Here is a 25,238-nt window from a genome sequence, read left to right on the forward strand (position 1 = left end):
AGGAGTCTCATCTGTGTTCAGGATCCATGGTTTTTTATGGAGGACGGTGGTCTGGTGTACGTGTCCCTACAGATGTCCAGAAACCAGGTAGAACAAAGATGAGGGCCTAGGTAGGTGTCATTCATTGGAGCCAGGGGGCCTTGACCTTGAGATGTCCAGTGTGGTTGTCTAGAATGCACAAGTGATACCTCATCTGGTCATTTTCACCTGGTCCTTCCTTAGATGTTATCTATTCTGAAGATATCACTAACTCCTTGTCCCTTACAAGAAGGACATACATTATTTGCATTTTGAGACATGTGTAAAGTGGGGTGAGGGTGCAGATCCTAGTTAGAATAGAAGCAGAAAAAGGAGAAAGAGCAGCTTTTTATGGAGTCCAGTTTCCCTATCTCAGACTACACGTTTTAAGCTTTGAAGTTCTTAATCTTTTGTTTTAAATGTTTGTTTATTTTTCAGATAGGAGATGAGCACAAGCTTGGGAAAGGCAGAGACGGAGACACAGAATCTAAAGCAGACTCCAGGCTCTGAGCTGTCAGCACAGAACCCCATGAAGGGCTTGAAGTCATGAGCCATGAGATCACAATGTGAGCCGAAGTCAGATGCTCAACCAACTGAGCCACCAGGGTCCCCTGATGTTCTCAACCTTTTAAACTCTATCTCCTGTAATACATATAAAAAGCTCATATACTCTGTCATGGGTTGAGTTGTGCTCCCCACATGTTGAAGTCCTAATCCCCAGGGTCTGCGAATGTGTCCTTATTTGGAAATGGGGACTTTGTAAATACTCAAGTTAGGATAAGGTCACTAAGTTGGACCCTAATCCAGTATGACTGTGTCCTTATAAAAAGGGAAAGTTTGGACACATACATGTCACAGAGGGGCTATGAAGATGAAGACAGGTATCGGAATGATGCATCTACAAGTCCAGAAATACCAAAGGTTGCCAACACACCCCCAGAAGCCAGGTAAGACGTTCTCCCTCAAAAGGAACTAAACCTGCTGACACCTCAACCTTGAACTTCTAGCCCCAAAAACTGTGACAACAGATTTTTATTGTTTAAAGTCACCCCGTTTGTGGTACTTGGTTTTGGCAGCCCGAGCAAACTCAGATACACTCCTACAAGTCTATTTGAAATTTCAAAATAAATGGAAAAGTAACTTCCCATGATCCTATATTTATTTTAGAATAAAAAACTGAAAGAATGGGAAATCATGATTAAGAGCCATAAAATATTAAATATGCTTTCAACAAATATGTTGTGTAGTCTACCCATCCCTGGGTGGGCCTGGAGATTTCTGATACTCCTCATGATAAGAGGGCATCCCATCTTCATACTGTACAGTGGAGAACCAGTGTTCTATTTTCTCCACCAGACCTCCTCCTAGCGCCCGAGGAGACCACCTCCACCAAGGAATGATACTGGGGGAGGTAGAGGAATTCTATACAATGCACTCTCTGAAGCCCCTACCTGATGATGTCCATAAAATACTTCAATGGCAGACTGGACGCTTAGGCACGAGTATCTGGGAGACCACTAACTTAATATCTGGCTTGGCATTGAAGTTTAGGTATAGTGTTAGCTTTAGGGAGGCTATCACAAAACACCATGAAATAGGTGGCTTAAAACAGCACAAATGTATTTTCCACAGTTCTGGAGGCCAGAAGTCTAAAATCAAAGTGTTGGCAGAGTTGGTTTTCTCTGAAGGCTCTGAGAGAGAATCTTCTACCTTCTGGTAGTTAGACGTTTGTAGAGCCTCTCTTCCCATGCCGTTCTCCCAGTACGACTGCGTCTATGTCCAGATATCTCCTGTGTCATGAGAACACAAGTCATGACAGATTAGGGCCAACTCTAACAAGCTCATTTTACCTTACTCATTGGCAAAGACTACATTTCTTAATAAGGTCATATTCACAGATACTGGGGGCTAGGACTCAAACATATATTTTGGGTGGGGGTGGGGCATAATTCAGCTCCTAATAGATACCAGACTGACACCACATACTGGGAGAGACTAAAATCAGTAAGGTTCTCTGGTAAGGTCCTGATCCTTCTGTTCCAGCTACTCAACCATGGGAAAGAAGCTGCCATGAGGATGGATGTTGTCCGTGGGCTCCCCCTGCTGGAAGAGTCAATGATGTGTGTCAACCACCCTGATCCAGCTGCATTTACACCTGTGTCTCCGGGTAAAATTAGCCAATGATTCTCCTTTCTTGTTCAGTCCTTGAAATCAAGGTTTCATGATTCCCATAACATGAACTAAGGAAATGTCTCTACTTATTCTCTGGAATATTAGGTATAAGATGGAAATTCTGTTGCTTAAAGATTCAGTAGAACTTGCTTATTAAACAATTTTGGCCTCAGGTGCTTAGTTTTCTTTATAGGTAGATTTTTAAAAAATTTTTTTAGTCTTTATTTAGTTTTGAGAGAGAGAGAGAGAGAGAGCACAAGTAGGGGAGGTAAAGAGAGGGAGCCACAGGGTCTGAAGCAGGCTCCAGGCTCTGAGCTGTCAGCACAGAGCCCTACATGGGGCTCGAACTCATGAACCATGAGATCATGACCTGACCTGAAGTCAGACGCTCAACCAACTAAGCCCCCCAGGCACCTCTATAGGTAGATAATCTTTTAACTACTAATTCCGTTTCTCTTTGTCTCTCCCTCATTCCCTCTCTTTCTTTCCTTCTCTCCCTCCCTCCATGTGTATCTGTGTGTTTGTCTGTCTCTCTCATTTCCTGCCTTCTTTCCAGTGAATTTATTTTTTTACATTTTCTTTTATTCTTCAGCTCTTTTGGAAGCCTTGCCTTATATTCCCATTTACCTTTACTTCACTTTTTCCTAAATTTTAACATGCTGGGGTAGATTATGGTCAAGCTTGCTGTTTGTAATTCCTCTTCAAATTTGAAAGTTTGACAACCAGCTGCATGTTACCACAACCTAGACATTATTGCACAACTTCTATATACAGAACTGTTCAATGACATAACTATATAAAGGTAGCCTGAATCCATAAAAGCTATATGTTGAAATTTAAGAAACTGAGGTTTGATAAACATTGCTTTACTTTCACTGGGTAGAACACCATTGCCTGACGCAAGCATCTGGGGACTTGAGAAGCCACCCTCACTGGATATCTGCCTGTCTGATGTTCTCTGTTTGTTTTTTTTTAATGTTTTATTTATTTCTGAGAGAGAGAGAGAGACAGCATGAACAGGGGAGGATCAGAGAGAGAGGGAGACACAGAATCTGAAATAAGCTCCAGGCTCTGAGCTAGCTGTCAGCACAGAGCCTGACGTGGGGCTCGAACCCACGAACTGTGAGATCATGACTTGAGCCAAAGTCGGACTCTTAACCGACTGAGCTACTCAGGCTCCCCACTGATGTTCTCCGTTATGCTTAAGAATTTATGACAGTAAAATGTAACTGGTACACAATTTCTTTGCATAGTGCTCATTTTCTCCAAGACCTAGAATCAGTCCTCTGCAGGACTTTGCCTGTGGATACTTAAAAAATCTAAATTCATTGGTATCTTAGACCTCGTGTCTGACAGTGAAAGGACTTGGCAATACTGACACTCTAAAACCACTGCACCATCTTACATGTAGCTGTTCCTATTATACCTTTTTTTAATGTTTATTTATTTTTGAGACAGAGAGAGACAGAGCACGAGTGGGGGGAGGGGCAGAGAGAGAGGGAGACACAGACTCTGAAGCAGGCTCCAGGCTCCGAGCTGTCAGCACAGAGCCCAATGTGGGGCTCAAACTCACGAGGAGTGGGATGACGACCTGAGCCAAAGTCGGACACTCAACTGACTGAGCCACCCAGGTGCCCCCTACTATACCTAATTTTTAACTCCAAAAATAGACATTGCTATTTGTTTTCCAGACTTATTTAGAAACTTTTTCATATTTCCTTTTGGTTTTCATCTTGCATTTCAAATTCCTCAGAGCATGAATTTTCTTGTTTGTTGTATCTGCTGGCTTGCCCCCACGGTAGCTTGCTTCCCTGTTTGTTTTGTAACTTCCTGTGTAGGTCAGTGAACTTGTTTTTAACAGGTTTTATCCTGTCAGAATCCCATTCAGCCTAGATTGTAGGACAGTCCTCCAGGGAAGTTTTGCGTTTTTCTCTGCCCTGACTTGAAACTAATTTTCATGTTGATTTCTGGATTGGGAGGTTCATCTACCACACAGTGAGCAAAGAAGCAGATAATGGAAGACATAAGAATTTAATATGTGATAAACTAAGATCTGGGTGGTAGGCATACTTGTTGCTACTAGGATGCTGTTGCTTCTGGGACCTTCTAGCTGACAGTGTGAGGACATACATATATGCGTGTGTGCTAACCTGTGTATATACACATATCTGTACATATTTCTAACCATCTGTATCTATATAAAGCCAAACATAAAAAGAATGCAGATTGAGATCTCCAACATTAATCCATTACCACATGGATCCTTCTAGAGCCTGAGTGGCTCGGTTGGTTGAACGTCTGACTTCAACTCGGATCATGATATCAATGGTTCATGGGTTTGAGCCCCACCACGGGCTCTGAGCTGATGGCGCAGAGCCTGCTTGGGATTCTGTCTCTCTCTCTCTCTCTCTGCCCCTCCCCCCTCCTGTCTGCTTTCTTTCTCTCCGAAAATAAATAAACTTAAAGCAATTTTGACTCATAGCAAATCCATACCTCATTCCATTTACTAGACTAAAATTTAAACTTCAGTATAACAAAATAGAGAAGTAAAGGGAAAAATATGTGATAGAACTATTTTGCAATGATAATGACAAAAAAGAAATAGACTTCATTTCTAAAAAGTTCATAATTTTTCAAAAGAAAAATATCAAAATCCCAAAAGACAAATAATTAGAAGCATTAAACAGATAATTCACAAAGAAAGAAATACAACAGCTAACATATATTTAACAATACATTTCACTTTCATCACTGAAAAAAATCGACAATTGTTGAAGCAGGGTGCTGAGCACCAAGATTTGTTATACAACTCTCTTCACTTTTGTACACGTTTACAATTTTTTCATAGCATAAAGTTAGGTTAAGAGCTTCACCTCACTAAAAAGTGATGGCTTATTTTAAGCATAGACACCGTATTTTTGAAATGGCATAGAATTTTGTGTTTTTTAAATAAAATCCAACTGTAGAGATGTTATACTGAAATATTACATTGCAACTCAGCTAATTGGAATGTACATTTGCAGAATCTTCATGAAAACAGTCATGTCATACACACACACATATATACACATATACATTATTTGTATGCTTGCATGTCATGTATATGTTATATGTCATATATGAAACAAATACATACACATAATATTTTTTTTAATTTTTAAAATGTTTTATTTATTTCTGAGAGAGAGACAGCATGAGCAGGGGAGGGCCAGAGAGGGAGGGAGACACAGAATCTGAAACAGGCTCCAGGCTCTGGGCTAGCTGTCAGCACAGAGCCTCACACAGGGCTTGAACCCACAAACTGTGAGATCATGACCTGAGCTGAAGTCGGACGCTCAACAGACTGAGAGACCCAGGAGCCCCTGCATAATATATATTTTTTAAGTCTTTATTTTAATTCCAGTTAGTTAACATACAATGTTGTATTAGTTTCAATTGTACAATCTAGTGATTCAACAATTTCACACATCACACAGTGCTCATCACCAGTGCACTCCTTAATCCCCATCACTTATTTTACCCATCCCCCCACCTCCCCTCCCTCTCCAGAAGTTTGTTCTCTATAGTTAAGAATCTGTTTCTTGGTTTGTCTCTCTTTCTCTCTTTTTCCCCTTTGTTAGTTTGCTCTCTTTCTTAAATTCCACATTGAAAGAACTCATACAGTGTCTGTCTTTCACTGGCTCATTTCACTTAGCATTATACTCTCTAGCTCCATCCATGTCATTGCAAATGGCAAGATTTTTGTTTGATGTTATGGCTAAGTAATATTCCATTGTGTGTGTATATATATATATATATATGTATATATGCCACATCTTCTTTATCCATTCATCAATTGATGGGCACTTGGGCTCCTTCCATATCTTGGCTAGTGTAAATAATGTTGCTATAAACATAGGGGTCCATGTATCCCTTTGAATTAATGATTCTGTATTCTGCAATTCTGTAATTCTGCATTCTGCATTCTGTAAATGCCCAGTAGTGTGATTGCTGGATTTTAGGGTAGTTCTATTTTTAATTTTTTGAGGAGTTTTCATACTGTTTTCCAAAGTGGCTGTACCAGTCTGCATTCCCACCAATAGTATAAGCGAGTTCCTTTTTCTCCACATCCTCTCCAACACTTGTTGTTTCTTGTGTTGTTGATTTTAGCCATTCTGACAGGTGTGAAATGATATCTCATTATAGTTTTGATTTGCATGTCCCTGATGGCATGTAATATACATATATGTATATATGTATATTTTAATGTTTATTTATTTTTGGGAGAGAGAGAGTGTGTGAAGGGGCTAGGGGCAGAGAGATACAGGGACACAGAATCTAAAGCAGGCTCCAGGCTCCGAGCTATCAGCACAGAGCCTGATGCAGGGCTTGAACTCACAAACAGGGAGATTGTGACCTGAGCCAAAGTCGGATGCTTAACCAACTGAGCCACCAAGGTGTCCCTATATATATGTATATTTATGTTTATTTTGAAAGAGAGAGAGAACAGACATGTGCACAAACTGGGGAAGGGGAGAGAGAGAGAGAGGGAGAGAGAATCCCAAACAGGCTCCGTTTTTTTAGCCCAGCCAATGCAGAGCTTGATCCCACATACGGTGAGATTGTGACTTGAGCTGAAACCAAGAGTCAGATGCTTAACCAACTGAGTCACCCAGGTGCCCCTATATATTTTTTTATAAATGTATATATTTATATAAATTCATACACCCACACAAACTGAGACAGTTCTGAAATATTTCAAGTTAAGATGGCAGACTGAGTACATGTTTATCTCCACTTCATCCCAAATCTCACTGAATTCTATAAAAGATATATGGNACGAGCAGGGGAGGGTCAGAGAGAGAGGGAGTCACAGACTGAAACAGGCTCCAGGCTCTGAGCTGGCAGTCAGCACAGAGCCCGACGCGGGGCTCGAACCCACAAACCGCGAGATCATGACCAGAGCGAAAGTCGGACGCTTAACTGACTAAGCCACCCAGGCACCCCTATAAAAGATATATTGAAAAGGATACATGAAAGAGTACTATTAGCTGGTACTAAAAGTTTCTGGAAGACAGAGAGCAAATGAGATGAAGTTGACAAAGAAACTAGAATAAAGACATGCAACCCAAAACAAAAATTGGATCAGAGGAGCCTGCCTCTCTCTAAGAACTTAGTGGAAAAAGAATAGAACGCCAAGCTCAGAGTAAGAAAAGGTAGTGAGCTGGAATAAATCCTGGGACAATCATCATGTAATTAATTGAAACCTTGGAACATCTAAGCCAGCCTCCTCTACATGTATCTCTCTTTCTCTCTTGCAATCCCAATCTTCATTGTAATGGAATTTGGAGTAGGATCTTAAAATGATTATGAACTTTAGCTGGGGAAAAAACAAACCTGTGAGATTAACTTTTAAAAATAAAAATCAATGGTAATATGAAGAAACTAGACTTTCCAGCTATTAGAATAACATCTAATGAGATTTGACTTGATACAAGAATAAACAGATCATGAGAGATAATGTACGAAATAGCCTGTCAAGAATGTCTCTGCTCGTGACATAGACATTAAAATGTAAGTTCTCAAGTTGATACAGAATCTGATAACACCTTGGTCTAGGCTGTGAGAGTTTTAGCTTGTACTTTCACTTCTTTTAGCCATTGGCATTTAGGATTTTCTCATCCTTCCGTATGAACACAAGAAAGCATTACAAATTTTATTTGTCTGAATCCATTCTACATGGTGTAAAACAAATTTATGACTCCTTTCCTCAAGAGAGAAGCTAAACAGGCAACTGAAGCTTGAATCTCCTACCTTGACTCTCTCTCACAAAATGGAGCTCATCTCCTAATACAGGTCAGTGCTTCATCTCTGATACAATCAAATGTAGCTTGAGTGACAACGTCATGTGGAGGAACATGGCTGCTCCCACTGTGACCTTATGAATTGAGTGAGTAAAGAAGAGACATTCCCAGAAAAACAAGAAGTAAAACAGTGGGTGCAAAGAAATTTATAAAACTTAGAGTTAGGTTGAAATGATTGTTGTGATAATGTGATTTCAAGCTTCAGTGCAACTACTCAGAAAAACTCCTAGGAAAATAGAAGCGTGATAGTGATTATCAGGAAATAAAGATCCAGACAACTGCAGTAAGAGATGGTTTTATTTGTTTGAGAGGGAGGTTATATGTATTAATTACTTCTTAATAGAAAAGTATAGGCTAAATATCCTATATTTCTTTTTTTTTAATTTTCTAATGTTTTATTTATTTCTGAGAGAGAGAGAGACAGTGTGAGCAGGGGAGGGTCAGAGAGAGAGGGAGACACAGAATTCAAAACAGGCTCCAGGCTCTGAGCTGGCTGTGAGCATAGAGCCCGATGTGGGGCTCAAACCCACGAACTGTGAGATCATGACCTGAGCCGAAGTCAGACGCTTAACCGACTGAGCCACCCAAGCGCCCCTAAATATCCTGTATTTCATGTCTACTTTATACTAATTATTATATTTGCAACCTTTAAAAGATAATGAGGACAAAAATGTCCGTGTTCTATGATCCAGTTATTTTGCTGATAAGAATCTATCCTAAGAAATAATTTGAAATATAAACAGACATATGCACAAAAGGTTACTATAGTTGTTATTTATTTCTAAGCATAAAAAATTGAAAATAACTGAAATGTCCAGTTATGAAGAAATTATTTTAACTAACTATTGATATAGTCACAGAATGTATGCTATTAAACCATTTAAAATGATGTCTATAAAGCAGTTACTAATGAAAAAACTCTTAGACTTAAGAAAAGCTAAATATGAAATTGCATAAACTCAAAGAAATAAAAAAATGTATTTTATAATGCTAAAAAGCACATCAAAATTCTAGTTAGAGAGGCCCTCAGGACAATAAAGAATATCAGCAGTTCTTGGGGTTTATTGTTTTTTATTTATTTTTTTAATGTTTATTTATTCTTGAGAGAGACAGAGCACAAGCAGGGGAGGAGCAGAGAGAGAGACACATACACAGAATCTGAAGCAGGCTCCAGGCTCTGAGCTGTTAGCACAGAGCCCGATGCAGGGCTCGAACTCACAGACCACAAGACCATGACCTGAGCCAAAGTCGGATGCTTAACTGATTGAGCCCCCCCACAATGGGGTTTTTATCTAAAGGAAGACATAGGTGAGAAGTTAACCCTTCCAAAATGACACATCCATGTACAAAATAGATAGCCAAGAATATTTTTGGCCTTATGTAGAAATTAAAATTAGGTTCCTTTTTTTAAAAAATATTTATTTATTTTTGAGAGACAGAGAGAGACAGAGCATAAACTGGGGAGGGGCAGAGAGAAAAGGACACAGAATCCAAAGTAGGTTCCAGGCTCTGAGCTGTCAGCATAGAGCCGTGTGTGCGGCCCGAACTCACAGACCGCAAGATTGTGACCTAAGCCGAAGTTGGACGCTTAACCAACTGAGTCACCCAGGCGCCCCTGGAGTGACTATTTTCTTAACTATCCCTCAGATGATCCATCACTAGTGCCATTACAGACACAGAAAAGTTAATTCATTATATACATTGAATGCTTTAAATTTTAATCCTCTCTGGGCACTATTTATGGGTTTGAGCTCCCTGTGGGCAGACAGCTCGGAGCCTGGAGCCAGCTTCGATTCTGTGTCTCCCTCTCTCTGCCCCTCCCCTGCTCACATTCTGTCTCTCTCTCTCTCTGAAAAATAAAGAAACGTTAGAAACATTTATGGAGACAATCAAGTTCAAATGAAGTCGCTGGGATAGGCCCTAATCCAACATGACTTGCATCATTATATGGTGAGACTTGGACGCAGACAATCAGACAGGGAGAATGCCCTGTGGACTTGAAGATGGATGGCCACCTAATGGGCCAAGGAGAGAGGCCTGGAACAACTCTCTCCCTTAACCCTGCCAACATTTGACTTCAGACTTCTAGCCTCCCAAACAATGAGACAATAAATTTCTGCTGTTTAAACCATCCAACTTGTGGTACTTTTTAATGGCAACTCAAGCGAACTAATACAAACCTGGGACATTAAAGATTTTAGGCCACAAGATTTCCTGAAGTTATAACCCAGATAATAAAATAGGTTATTTGTTCTGTAATTTTGACTGCCCAAGATTTAGTGGATTGAAATACTGAATTGCTCAGTGAAAGTACCCCATTTTGGTTGATATAAGCGTGATCTATTTCAGCTGCTGTGCCTAGCCCTTCTCAACTAAGATTACAGGAGAGGATTAAGTTAAAAAAATTTTTTAATGTTTTATTTATTTTTGAGAGAGAGATACACACACAGAGTGTGAGCAGTCTCTGTGGACATCCGATTTCTCTCTGGCTGTCACTATGGCTCGCTTGAACTCTCAGCTCTTTGTTCCTGTTGTCTTCTAGAATCTTGGGTCCCTGCTCATACCTTCCTTGGAAGAGCTATCTCTACCATCCTTGTGGTTTCTGGATGAGGAGGATTAAGTCCCTTAGGAATAGATGACTCCTTTTTCTATAGCTGCTTCCTGGATGCCGTTTGAAAAGATCTCTCTTCTTCCACAGTTTCAGGGCAAGGGACAAAAAGATTTTTACTTAATATGCAGACCTTGCAACCAGTCGTCTAACTGCTATTTCTGCAGAAAGCCCTTTTCAGTACTTAAAAAATTCTTTTACTTTTTCATGCCCTGCCCCCTTGCATATGGGTCATACATTTGTCACAACATTATAAACTACTTAGAGTATCTTCTAATATATTTAATACAATGACAGTGTGCTCAAAGAGCTGATGCTACTCTTTAAGCATCTAAGTACAAAATATAGACTTAAACTTTGGGGCTGAGAGTAAACACCATTTTCTCGTTATTTTATCATGAGATATTTATAAGTGCACTGATACTAACATATCGGTGTATGCTTATTCTTCATGCTATTTCCTCCAAAAATGAATCCTTTAAAAATTTAAACACAACTCCAGTCCATTAAAAGTTCATAATGTAGTGTGGAATTATTCTGTGGGAATAAAAGAAATAGCTTATGTTTAATGAGATGCGCCATGTTCTGTGCTAAGCACCTTACAGACATTATCTCATTTACTCCCTCAACAGCTCTCAGAGGCTGGTGTGATAATAATAATCTCCAACGAGCTAGCTGACGCTCAGAGAAGTTAAATAATTAGCAGAGTCCCGGAACAAGGCCATAGCGGAGCTTGACTTCAAAGTCCAAACCTTAGCTATCAAGTGACATTGTCTCCCTTGTGTAAAGAAAAAACCTTGTGTGTCCATGAGGGAGAGAGAGACACATACACACACACAAAGAAATACGTAGAGTAAGAAGTCCTTCTTCGTCTCCATATTCTTCTACCCCAATCAGATTCCTCTCTGTAAAGCCGCCACCGTGAAGAGCAATGTCACTATGGCTAACTCTTAGAACATTCCATTTATTTGGTCATAGAAGGGATATATTACTTTTCTCTTTTGTGACCACTGGAGGGAATTTGTCTTTAGTTCTCTTGTGAAATAGACCACCAGTCTACTCAGATTCAAAGCTATGGGCAGTGCTCAACATATGAAAAGTGTGCACCATCTTTCTACTATGCTATTTTGTTTGTTGTGACATTGCAGGCTTCAAAACAGGCTGGCATTTTTGCTGCATACAGCCTATCATTTATTTAGTTTTACAAGGTTATAGGAAAATTTCTTGAGATACAGCACTAAGGTCTGTTGTGATTATTTACCTGTGGGTCCAAGAGAAACAAAGGAGCAAATGAGCCAGATAATCCCTTAAGGCCAAACTATTCATGGTCAGGTGCCCCAGGAAGTTGAATTAAGTTTTTCCATCTTTCAGCCTACAAAATTACCATTTGGTGCACTGCTACTTCAAAGTGACGACAGGCAACCACTTCACCCAGATTTCTTTGTAAAGAGGGTTGCAGTGTTAATAATAGCATTGGTAGTGAGTCATCTTGATGGTGGGAACAGCAATCTTACTACTATATTTATTACATGGAGATGGTGTTATTAAGGCTACAAAACCAGACATGGCCCATCCATCTCATCATCCTGCCATTTATCTGGAAAGAAGGAAATGACTCCTGCTCAGTGCCAGAGTTGGTCCAGGAAGCCCTAATTTGTCCCTAGACTGATGGTAAGTGATAAGGCCTCTTTAATCTCTCTCCCATTTTGCCGATCCAGTACTGGTTCTTGAGAACTGTGTGTACACAGTCTGTATTGCCTGTGCTTGCCAGAAGTATTGAGAGCAACTACACAGATATTCACAAAAATTCCTTTCAAGTGTCTAAGAGGTTTCTGGAATTTTCCAGAGCCCAAGTCTTCATAGCTCCTACCTCGCAAGAATTCATAATTCCCATTGACCAATGGCCACCATGTGCTTCTTGTCCTTCTCTTTTCCAAATGAGAATATTAATTGAAGTTATCCCATTTCTACTTCCCCATTGTATGTTAGGCATAAGTGGAGGGAAGAACACTTGTTTCTTTGTTTGTTTTATGTTAAGATGCTTTATTAGGAAGAATTCCCAGGATGAAACAATAAAGTCCTGGGGAGGTTTGATGGGGAATAGAAGGAAGCTGGTCAGAAGGGCAGTACCCAGCACAGCTCACCAAGGATGGCTTCAAAGGTGCAGGAGAAGTCTGGAGAAGTTAGTTGTCTGAAACAGAGAGGAGGGAGTTGAGGCATTTATATTCTTGTGCCCGTCAGTGGTTAAAGGTTCTCTGAGGAGTGCACACATTCCTGGGCTCTCGTGGCTGTCTGTGCATGCAAACAAAGGGAAGTCTAAGGACAGTTCTCTCATAAAGAGACCCAGGCTCTGAGTGTTGAGAGTGAAAACACCCTTGGAGTCTGCAGGCATAAAAATGTAGTATAAACAAAAACAGCGGTTATAGGTGAAACTCTGACATCCATCCAATAGTAGGCTTCTCTCTAGGGCCCTGTGATGGGACAAAGATGGTCCCTTCTTTCTTCTCATCCTCCCTCCCTTTCTGCTCTCTACTACTGTTTCCCTCCTGAGAAGAGCCATTTTTTATTCATTTATGGTCAACAAACCAAAAGGTCTACCAGCAGCCTGGCTGGAGAAGACTGCACATCACACAGAGCTCTTGGACTGTGAGCTGATTGTAGTAACTGGACAGGAATTTGAATTGTCCCCTTTAGGGAAGGAGTAAATGCATTCATTGGGTGGAAAGAAGAGTGTGCATACGTGGAAGGCAAGAGGGGAGAACTATGGCAGAGAGTAGGTGTCCACCAAATCCATTTCTCCCTTTAATGGAAGAACTCCGAAGTTCCAGGGAGCATGCAACAACCAAGGTATAAAATATACATTTTTCAGCAGACTGCACAGTTGGTGTCCTCATATTACTAAATTTGGGGAATGGGATGTGGATAGAAGTGATTTATGCCTCTTTAGAGTGGTATCTCCTCAAAAAGAAGGCATGGCTGCTCTCCTGCCCTTCCCCCCTTTCTGCTGTGTGGGACGTGAGGAACTCTGGGAAGAAGACACTTTTTGGGTAGAGTAGAGCCTCCCACTGGCTGTGACCTGATTAATTCTGGACTGTTCCATGACAGTCATACTGTTGTCTTATTCCAGCCGCTGTATATTTAAGTTGCTTTGTTTAAAAAAAGCTTATCTTGAATTCTAATATTTGTGGTTTACAATACTAATGGAGAAACAAATATAAAAGTTAATGAACAACTAGCTGAACTAATGGCAAAATCTGATGAAACTAGAAATAAAAATTAGAACCCCACGTAATAATTGGTATTGTTACCTACCACTAATTCTAGTGGTACCGATAATGGTGTCCTGTTACCAATCATTGTAGTTGTTACCACCACAACCCTGGGATCTTGTATTTCTGTGCATCTGTGGTCACCACTACGGCATCATTATTTTTTAATGTTTATTTATTTTTGAGGGAGAGAAAGAGAGAGGGAGTGTGTGTGTGTGAGCTGGGGAGGGGCAGAGAGAGAGGGAGACAGAATCTGAAGCAGGCTGTGCTGACAGCTCAGAGCCTGACGTGTGGCTTGAACCCACAAACCCCTGAGATCATGACCTGAGCCAAAGTCGAAGATTTAACCGACTGAGCCACCCAGGTGGCCCCCTATGGCATCTTTATTTCCACCTCTTCTCTCTTCAGATTCTGGTGTCCTCGTGATCTTTCCATTGACCCCTTCTTTGAACCCATTAGTATAAATGGAGAATAGAAGACAACTCACATATACAGTATATTTTCTCTATGCCTAACACTATATATGATGTGAGGTAGACAATATTATCATCATTATTTCTCAGATAAGAAAAGCGAAATACAAAGATATTTATTAACTTCTTTTGAAGTCGTTTATCTAGTAACTCTTGGGTCCTGGTTGAAAATCAGTCCCTCTCTCTTTAAAATGTAAAGATGTACAGTAATACATGACTCTATTAGTGTAGTTTCAGGTGTCTCTGAGTTGGATAGAAAAGTGGATTTCCGATTTATGCTCTGTATGGAGCCACTGAATCACGGCACAAAAATAGTCACACACTTCTGAGAGCATATTAATACTTTAGCTCCTTTGGGGGCTTTTAATTAATGTAATAATGATGCCAATACAAAATGCAATTGACTCTGGTAGCTTTTGTCTTGCATTAATTATTAAACACGCTTGGTATTTTCCAAGATATTATGTACTGTCTTTCCTTAGGAGTATCTAGTACAGTGCTTTCAGTCCTGGAGGCTTATTGAAGAAAGCATGGCATCCAAATGAAATCAATATAATCATAGCCCAGTCTTAACAAAAAACTTAAACAAAACATAGCAGAGTATGCCACAAAATAAGATATCAGACTGCAGTACACAATATAGATGAGCATGATTTTATGAAAATATTGTATTGGTATATTTTGTATTGAGATCGATAGGTGTATGTATGTATGTATGTATGTATGTATGTATCTATCTATCTTAGAAAGAGAGAGAGATATTCCTAGTACAACAAAGCAACCACAAATTGGGTGGTATTGGCACAGCCATGTTCTCTCTAAAGGCTTCACAGGAAAACTCTCTTGCCTTTTCCTGGCTTCTGGTGTTTGCTGGAATTCTTGGTTGTTGTTGACTTATAGCTGTAGAGTCCCAGTCTCTGTCCCTGTCTCACATGACCTTCTTCTCCCGTTCTGTGTGTCTATCTCCTCTCTGTTTATAAGGACACCAGTCATATAGATTAAGGGCCCAGTCTAATCTAGTATGACCTCATCTTGACCTATTACATCTGTAAGAGCCCTATTTCCAAACCAGGTCACATTCTGAAATTCTAGGTGAACATGAATTTAAGGGGAATACTATTCATCCCAACAAAATATATATTTATGTGTGCATGTGTGTGTGCGTATGCATGTTTGCGTGTGTGTGCGTGCATGCATGTGCACGCACGCGTTCACTTACTGGACCAATTTAAAAGATGTATTTCTTGCTGTGGGTCATGATCACAAATATGAAATTTTCTGATTCTAGTTGAAGGGTATATGGCTTCTCCTTATCACAATGCTGGCCAACCACCAGAATACATACTAAACCGGTAAGTCTTAAGAGGAGGCACAGCAGAGAACTGAGATGTGTGCAACCTAGAAAAAGCAATCAAGAAAACACCCACTCTCACTCTTATTTGACAATAGATGTGCAGTTGTCTGGATGAGTGAGTGGAGCTCATCACAAAAATTTGGAATCAGACAAGGTTTTAAATTACTTTAATGATGGGTCTTTACTATGTGTTGGTGAACTTCATGAATAGTAATTATTTTGCAGCCGCTCTAGGGATCCTAAGCTGGGTTTGAGCTAGTAACCATGAAGCGAGTTTCCTGAGCGTACTGATAATGCTTCAAGGAATTCAAGGAACAACTTAGCCATCACGTGGAAAGAAGAGACTTCAACTAATTACTATTATGAAACCCACATAGCTAAGGACTAGAAATTCACTGTAAAACATAAGTTTCAAGCATTCAATGAACAACCCACGTATTTCTTTTTTTAAGATCTATTTCACATATCAAGTTTTCCTCAGCTAAAACAACTTCCAATACATTGCTGATAAAGTTAGAAATTAATTGGGGAAGAGATGAAGGAAATATAGCAAAATGGTGACACTAAATTTTGGTGACTTGAACGTGGACACGACTCATAATATTCTGTACATTTTCTTGTAGTTAAAAGCATTTGTTTCTTACTTTTCTTAAGAAATCGGTTGTGCCAAACAGTGTTACTGTGCTTATTCGGGTCTTGAAGACTCAAGGGGTGGCCACCAGTTTCCATTTCAGAGCCCCTGACTCCCTTCTATGGACACTTGTACAAGCTCTTCCTGACCTGTTCTCTTGCTCTTGAATGCCACACAGTCTTCAATCTCACCAGAAGACTTAGCCCTTAGTGTTGGATGGCTTCCAGGTTGATTTCTGGATTTTCTTCTCCAGCCATTCCTCAGTCACTCTGGTTAGTCTCCGTGGCCTCGGGATGCCTTCAGAAGCATCTCTTTGGACCGGGCAGTCTCACAAGAGCTCTTCACAATAACACCACCTTCTAGAGAAAGTATGGCTCCTGGAGGCTAACTCAGCTCTGGGGGAGGGGCAGGGCACAGTGGTGTGCAGTTGCGAGTAGCCCACCCACGTGGGGCCTGGAGCCTGGGAGTGTCTGAAGGATCAGCTTTCCTGAATGACAGTGGTCTTCAAACTCCATTTTGTTCCACATCCTAAAAACCTTTTGTGTTTACATAACGATTTTGTAAAACTATGTATTTCTTCACAGATTTTCAACCTCATTCTAGGTGTGCCTGCTATTAAAAGGTTTAAGAGCTGCACAGAATATAATTTCCAGTTTGCAGTAAATATTGATACTTTTGTTAAAACTGCTATGTCACTCTTTAAAAAGTAGCCAGTGGAATGTAAATACTGGAGTGGTTTGATACCCACGAGTATCTGTTTTTAAAACATCTGAACAAGAAGTTCCTTTTAGCAGTTAGAAATTTTAGTTTGTTCCTTGCTAACTCCATTCTACCTCCTCCACATAAATTTATCCAAATGTAATATCATTCTAAGCTTGAAAGTCTTTTATAGATCACCATATTATCTTATTTACAACACAAATATGTGTATAAATTGAATATTTTTTACTTTTTGAGCCCACAATGCTCTAAATGTTAAAATTTTCTGTCACTGTAGTTACTAGTACAATTGATCAAAACATCAATATGCTGACACCTTTGATAGATAATTATTAAACATAAAAAATTTTTACTAGAAATATATCTCAGTAAAATGAATGAGGCTGCATTTAAAAAATTAGTGCAGGGGCACCTGGGTGGCTCAGCTGGTTAAGCTTCTGACTTTGGCTCATGTCATGATCTCGTGGTTCCGTGAGTTCAAGCCCCACATCGAGCTCTGAGTTGATGACTCAGAGCCTGGAACCTGCTTCAGATTCTGTGCGTGTGTCTCTCTCTCTGTCCCTCTCCCACTCATGCTCTATCTCTATCTCTCTCTCAAAAATAAACATTAACAAAATAAATTAAATAAAATAAAAATTAGTTCATATATCCAGCCATGAATATTATTATTACTGGTATGAGAAAGATTTGGTATTTTTCTTTTCCTATTTTTCATTTTTGTAAATGTAAGGACTACAAAATCATGTTCAGAAATAAGTATCTGGGGATAGAAAAGATTCTGCTGAAACAAAGTCACTTAACCCTTTGAATTTGTTCTAAGTTTTATGTCAAAAATCACCTACTGATTTGTCATTAAATCATTTTTCATGTTCTATCAAATGACAACTTAATTAGGCTTGCCTTCAATTTTGTTGTAAGAAAAGAATTGAAAACCACTTGGCTTGCAACCAAATTTTTTATCCAGTCGTTAGCTCTTTCGCCAAGAAAGCTTTTCCAAGACTTATCAAATAACTATTAATTATATATGTTCCTTCTGACTTAGAGGTATTTTCTAAAAAAAGATATATTCAAAAGGACTGGAAACATTAAACTTCTTTATTTTAATAGTACATCTTTGCATAGTCATTCATAATTAACAATAATAATAAAATTATTTTAGTCTTATCATATTTAAATATATTTTTATCAAAACTTTGATTTAACTCCCTGAATTTGTGGGAGACGTTCACCATCTAATGAATTGTCAAAATCAGTCACATTGCACACAATCTCTTTTTTCAGAAAAACTGACTTCAGTTGTCAATTTGAGTAAATGTAGTAATACAGATTTTAAGGAATATCATGAAAATTCTTGAGAAATAAATTCCAGGGGTGCCTGGGTGGCTCAGTCGGTTAAGCCTCCGACTTCGGCTTGGGTCATGATCTCACAGTTCGTGGGTTCAAGCCCCGTGTCGGGCTCTGTGCTGACAGCTAGCTCAGAGCCTGGAGCCTGCTTCAGATTCTGTGTCTCCCTCTCTGACCCTCCCCTGCTCACGCTGTCCCTCTCTCTCTCTCTCTCTCAGAAATAAATAAAAAATAATAATAATTTTAAAAAATAATAAAATAAAATAAAAATAGAAATAAATTCCAAAGTCCATCTTATAAAATAGATTGCTAAAAATTAAGGAGATTAAAACTGTGGAGTGGTAATAGAATTAATTTCTCATTTTTACAACAAATTATAAAACAAGAAAATAATGCATTTCTCACGACAAATTTGTAATTAAGTGATGGGATATGAAATTCTAGGTCAGTAGATGTATGTCTTCCTCTTTAGAGTGGGAGAAGGACTTCTGGGATAGGCGATGTCAGCATGAAGAACCCTGAAGAACATGCCAGCCAGTTCTCAGGAAGATCAATTTCAACGAAGAGTATTCTTGGGAGGCAAGACCCTGGATATTGATTCCTGTAAAACTAAGCTCCTATGCCCCTTGGAAAGTCTTCTACACCCAGGAGCACCCCAGTTTGAAGACTATGGCTATTCAGAACCAAATAATCCATCTGATTTGACACCTAAAGGAACCAGGTGTATAATCAGTAACAGTTATTATGCTGGAGAGAAAGGCCAACTGGTATGTATAGGCCCATTATCATCCATCATGCTTTTTCATGATTTTTTTTTTTTTTTAGTGTTTTATTTATTTCTAGGAGAGAGAGAGAGAGAGACAGCGTGAGCAGGGTAGGGTCAGAGAGAGAGGGAGTCACAGACTGAAACAGGCTCCAGGCTCTGAGCTGGCAGTCAGCACAGGGCCCGACTCGGGGCCCGAACCCACGAACCGCGAGATCATGACCTAAGCGAAAGTCGGACGCTTAACCGACTAAGCCATGCAGGCGCCCCAGCTTTTTCACGATTTTGAGACGTCAGCTGAATATCACAGCTGGATGACTCACGGTCACCTCAAACACAGCACATGCCTAACTGACCTCATTGTCTCTCCACCCAGGCCTGCTACTCATCCTGCCTTGCCTGTGTCAGAGCATGAAGCCAATATCCACCTCATCACCCATGGAAGATGCTTCTGGTGTTCGCTCACTATGTATTTTTCACTAACAGAACCACTGTTTGGTTCAAAAAGGAAATATACCCAGTTTTAGAACTAAAGGCAGCTGTCCAAACTAGTTCTGGCTAATACATATTATAAACAGGGATAGGGGGGCACGTGGGTGGCTCAGGCAGTCAAGCATCCAATTTCCACTCAGGTCATGATCTCCTGGTGGTTGTGAGTTTAAGCCTTGCATCCGGCTCTCTGCTGTCAGTGTAGAACCTGCTTTGGATCCTCTGTCTCCTTTTCTCTCTACCCCTCCCTTGCTCTTCGAGCTCTCTCTCAAAAATAAACAAACATTAAAAATGTAAACACAGGGTTGGGACATCCGAGAAAGCTCTTTTTCAAAGGGTAGACTCAGTCTTTTGTCCTTCACCCTTCTTCATCCAGCCTGGTCCAACTGATGTGATGTTCGAAGTAGTCCATGCTTCTTATAGTAACAATGTGATGATAATGTGAGGATGGAGGCTCATGCTAATGTAGGCTGAGTAGAAAGCTAGAAGGAGCCTTGACCGCACCCACATCACAGCCTATGGAACAGTGGTAGATGGCACAGCCAGCTTCTTAGCTCAACAGCAATCCTGGCATCCACCCAAGCCAGAAACCTGGATGATAATTGAATACTAACAATGAGAATTGTTCATTTAATCATCATAACACACATAATACATCATGCCTTATGTGTTGATCATGCACTTGGACTTGAGAAGAAATAGTGATGCCTAAATTTATGTTTGACCATATTAAAATAAGCACTGAGTCCGAAACATCTGGCCAATCTTTTTTTCCCTATAATGTGTGGTGATTGGTAACTATTTTTAAAGGCCCTTTGTACAATGCTAGAAACCCTGATATGATATACACATAAAGAAAGATTAGACTTGGGGATCTATTTCCCTATTGTTGTGGAGCATTTATTTTTCATTATCATATAACTAATTTAATTGAAAACAGCAGCTAGACACCATGCTCTAGGAATGTGGTGTAAAATATAGAGTAAAGGCCTCCCCTCTACCCCTCAGGACACACTGTGAAACTGTCTGATGAAAGGGTTCACCCTTACTGTTTTACACAGAATGTCCCTTTCTACCTTCTTGTCCCCAAAGATAGCTATGGTTCAGGGTATCCCCATCCTCACTCTTCCCACTAAGCACAGAGTCCACTGCTTTTCATTTGGATCAAGGGCTTCCCTGGGGGTGAGATGCACAGGATTGTCTATGAGTGGGGGCAAATGAAGAGGGAGGTAAAAATGGACAGAGGTAAGGAGGAGGGGTCAGGAAGGAGTTGAGAGATTCTTCTTCTTGCTAAACCCCTCCTTCTCATTTACCTTCTTTATGAAGAGAAGTCACTCTCAAAGAGAAGGGGCTAGAAAAGAAAGGAAAACTGCCCCTGGCTCACCTCCTCCACCTTGGCCTTCAGGCCTGCATCCCAGAGCCCCTGTAAACACTATCTCAGAGCCCCGGCCCCAGCCTGGCTCAGCCATGGTGCTTGCTGGGACTCTCATGCCCACCCCAATCCCAGGCATGTGAGCCCTTACCTGCCCACCCCAACCCCAGGCACGTGAGCCCTCACCAGGAGAAGGGAGGCAGGGAAGACTTGCTTTCATTGAGTTGTTGGTGAGAAAATTTGCTGCCCGGATGTCAGCACGTGCCGGGAGCCACACCGGCCTCTCTGGATGGCAGTCACAGCAAGGAAATGGCAACGTTTGCNAGGAGAGAGAAAGACAGAGGAAGGAAACAAAGAAAGAAAAAGGAAGGAGGGAGGGAGGGTGGGCAGATGGAAAGAAGAAAGGGAGAGAGAAGAGATGGAGACAAGCAGGAAAGGCAAGCAGATGGGCAAAGGAAAGGGAAGAAGAATGGCGACCTCTCTCTCCCTGCCCCCCAAGCGGCCCTAAGGATGTAAGCCTTCTTCCTCGAGCCATTATGGAGAGCAGCCATTGCACTATGTAGGCTGTATCTTAACAGGAGGAAGAGGAAATAAAAGGTTTAACACCCAACTGACAGAGGCCAGGTCTGTAATGGAGCCCCCCACAATGGGTCACAGAGGCTCTCTCTGATGGGGGTCACAGCCAAATCCCTGCAGGGCCACACTGGTAAAGCCACAGTGAAGCCAGCCTGGGAGTGGCCCTGGTGCCTGAGGAACACAAGCCACCGCTTGGCTACAGGCAATTCCATTCTTACCAGCTGAAAAGTAAGAAAAACTAACTTAGGGTGATTGGATGTGAAAAGAGTGTTTCCTTAAAGGGGTAATATTCACTGAGAAGGGGTATGAGGGAGCCTTGTGGGGCTGACAGTCTTTTATATTACATCTTGATATGAGTGGTAATTATTTGTGTGTATGTGTGTGTGTGTGTAAAAATTCATGAGGCTGTGCACAGAAGACATGCGATTTATCATATATTCCAGAAAAATCAATAACATACAAAATAAATAAATGTATTTTCATTTTTAAAGTCAACCTATTCAATCCACATGTCGTAGGGAAGAGCAATTCCAGTGTTCCCCAGATGTTGTAAGAACCAGAAAGGCGGGGTCCTTTCCTGCAGGATACTGGAGAAATCCTGCGNNNNGGGGGGGGGGTTGGGGGGGGAAGCAAGAGACCTTGTTTCTCAGAGCATGGCCTGCGGCCAGCAGTTTAGGCATTACCCGGGCCCTTATCAGACATGCAGCGTCCTGTGTCTCAGCCCAGACCCCACCAAAATATCAACCCGCATTTTAACAAGATTTCCAGGTGATTCATATGCCCTGACTGGAAAATAGAATCCCTGATAGAGACAACAGAAGACTGTCTCACAGGCTTCTAGTTTACCTTCCTAATTAATTGTAACCTTCCTGAGGACACTGTGAAGTAGAGATGGGGAGCTAGCTCCTAGCTGAGTACCTTTGGAAAGTTACTTAGATTCCTTTAAGCCTTACAATATGAAGTAAGAATAATAATATTATTATTAATACCTATTTCATGAGTGTTGTGAAGGTTAAATTAAATAATGTATGTAAATTGCTTAATATATTGCTAAATACAAGGGTACCTGGGTGGCTCAGTCAGTTAACCATCCAACTCTTGATTTCAGCTCAGGTCAATGTCTCACTGTCTGTGAGTTCGAGCTCTGCATCAGGCTCTGCACTGACAACAAGGAACCTGTTTGGGATACTCTCTCTCTCCCTCTCCCTGTCTCTCTACCCTTCCCCTGTTTGTGCATGCATGTGCTCTCTTTCTCTCTCTCAAAATAGATAAACTTAAATATATATACATATATATGCTAAATACATAGTATTTATATATATATACATATATATAGGGCTAAATACATAGTAAAAGAAGAAGTGTTAGCTATTAGTCTCACCTTCATCCATGGTACACGAGGTGAAGGACATTTATTCATTTATGAACAAATGTTCATTGCATGCCTACTACATCTCAGGTATTATTTTAAGCCCTGAGGCTGCAACTCTGAATAAAACAAACAAAAACTTCCCCTCCTTATAAAAACATTTTTTTAAGCCCTGCCTTGTTGGGGTTTTTGTTCTAGTGTGAAAGGAGGTGATCGTGCAGCAGAGGAGAGTGTGAACAGAAGGAAATGGGCCACTCTTGGGAGATCTCCCGATTGAGTTCTATGTACCTGGCATCGCTGTGGCCACTGTGAGTGAGTGGGGTGTGCCACGGTCTTTTCACACCTGCCCTGGGAAGAGCCTACACCAACAAGAGAGAAAATGTAGCGCTTGCAAATCCCTTCCTTGAAACTCTTTAAAGAAATTCTTGTCCATTTGATATTTGTGCCTCTGTAAGTAAATTGGGAAGAACCATCTCCATTTGCACTTCCAGTAAAGAAAAATTACGCCAGGATGTCACATGGGTCCGTGATTTCTGCTTCCGGGGAGGTGATAGCGGGGGTCACTCTCCTCCACTTTTTGCTGGAACAGTTGCCCAGTCGGGCACAGGGACCCTGTCCCCAGGCTCTCTCTAAATGAGCCACACCTGCCCTGGGGGTCTGGCCTCTCAAAGACCCCCCCCTTTCGGCTGAGGGCTGATAGCAATGCAGGGAATCCTTGAACATTTGACATTCAATGTGAGGAGAGAATAAAAAGAAGAAAAACCCCTCTCACAGCTTGCTGTCTCTTGATGTTCTTCAATTATTGTCCTATTGCACTTTGTCCTAAAATAGTCAGTTTGGATTTTGGCAGATCCTAGAAGGGAGTCTAGTGAGTTGCTTTGGGGAGTGGTGTTTTTTGTTTTTTTTTTTCCTATTCTTTCCCTTTCTTCCTCTTCTTCTACTATATGAGTCACTGCATTGAAAAGCCTCTGAATACACCTGAACCTGTTCAGAAAATTGTTCTGGGCCTCAGACCTTTATTCTCAGCAATGCTTAGTCTCTCTTGTCACGTTGTCTCACTTAGTGTTGGGTTGAGATGAGCCTCGGAGACATTCTAACATAGCAGGGAGGAGTCTGGCTTGGAACAGAAATAACCCAGAAGCATCCATGCTTTTGCCAAGTTGAAGATCTGAGATTGTGGGGCTAGAATTCAGGATGCATGGAGCTCCCAAAGTCGGCATCTCTGAATTACAGGGATGGATATCTCCAGCCCAACTGGGTCAGCTCAGAGCTGTCCACTTACCAGAGACCATGACCCCTTCTTAGAAACCCAGGGCTGCAGAGGCATTTGCTTCCATGGCCCCAGACTTACCAGCTGGTCACTTGTTCCCCCTCCTGTCTGCCTGAGGCTGGTCTATCATGCTTTTCAACCAAGTCTTGCCGGATCCCGAAACCTAGTACCTCCGAGTATTTGATAACAGAAGTGAAGTGAAGACTCTTATCATAATGTAGCAATTTTCATGGGAATTTTAGCTTTTAGGATATTTCCCTAATGTCACCAACATACAAAAAGCAGCTGCTCTTTGCTATAAGTTTTATCGAGCTGTCTGTTTGAACACTGTAGCTCAAGCTTTTGGAACCATAGTCCATTTAAGTAAGGATAATGTCCCCAAGCACCACCAAATAGTCCCATGTTCTAGCAGGAAAAAAAAGTAAGTGATAAAAACAAACCATTGGTCTACAAGCACATATTGCAAGTTTTACACATCATCTCTAGCAATAGAGTAGGTTATCCATATGTCAAAGCCTAGTTTCAGGGAAAATTGTAAGCCACAAATACCATTGCCTCAAATATGCGTCACCACTTACAAATGTTCTATTTGTCAAAGGTTCATAAAGAAGTAAGCCAAATAAGCTGCTGAAGTAGTAATTAGTAAAAGTTTACTGTGAATACATCAAAAAGACAGTTTGCAAACAGGGAGCATTCAAACCAAAACATGGAATGAGACTCAAAAATACATTACTATAAAACAGCTCATATTGTGAGAGAGTAATGACTATTTATTCTCCACAGTGATTGGTTATACTACTAGAATCAGAATTAAAGTAATCGGATTTTCTTCAATGATAGGGAATTGGCTAGTGGTTGCCTCATCTGAATTTTGAAAAAAGGTTTAAGTTTTGTTTGTGACTTCCAGGGGCATGAGCAAGCAATGACCCAGGTCAAGTCAGTCTTGCAAAATAAGCTAAATTCAGCT

The 25,238-nt window shown here is 40.7% G+C and overlaps 1 long non-coding RNA gene across 4 annotated transcripts; it reads left to right on the forward strand.

Moving 5' to 3' along the window:
* Positions 1-600: 600 nt before the first annotated feature.
* LOC144241505 (uncharacterized) lies at positions 601-23,513 on the forward strand. Of its 4 annotated transcripts, XR_013338099.1 has the most exons (4): positions 601-965; positions 2,062-2,185; positions 18,905-19,199; positions 19,572-19,746. It is a non-coding gene; the product is annotated as an uncharacterized LOC144241505 (long non-coding RNA). The 4 variants fall into 4 exon arrangements; XR_013338098.1 differs by lacking the exons at positions 18,905-19,199; positions 19,572-19,746 and adding an exon at positions 23,200-23,513; XR_013338097.1 differs by lacking the exon at positions 18,905-19,199.
* The last annotated feature ends 1,725 nt before the right edge of the window (positions 23,514-25,238 follow it).

Source organism: Crocuta crocuta, unplaced genomic scaffold (genome assembly GCF_008692635.1).
Source record: "Crocuta crocuta isolate KB4526 unplaced genomic scaffold, BGI_CrCroc_1.0 scaffold25, whole genome shotgun sequence".
NCBI lineage: Eukaryota > Metazoa > Chordata > Mammalia > Carnivora > Hyaenidae > Crocuta > Crocuta crocuta.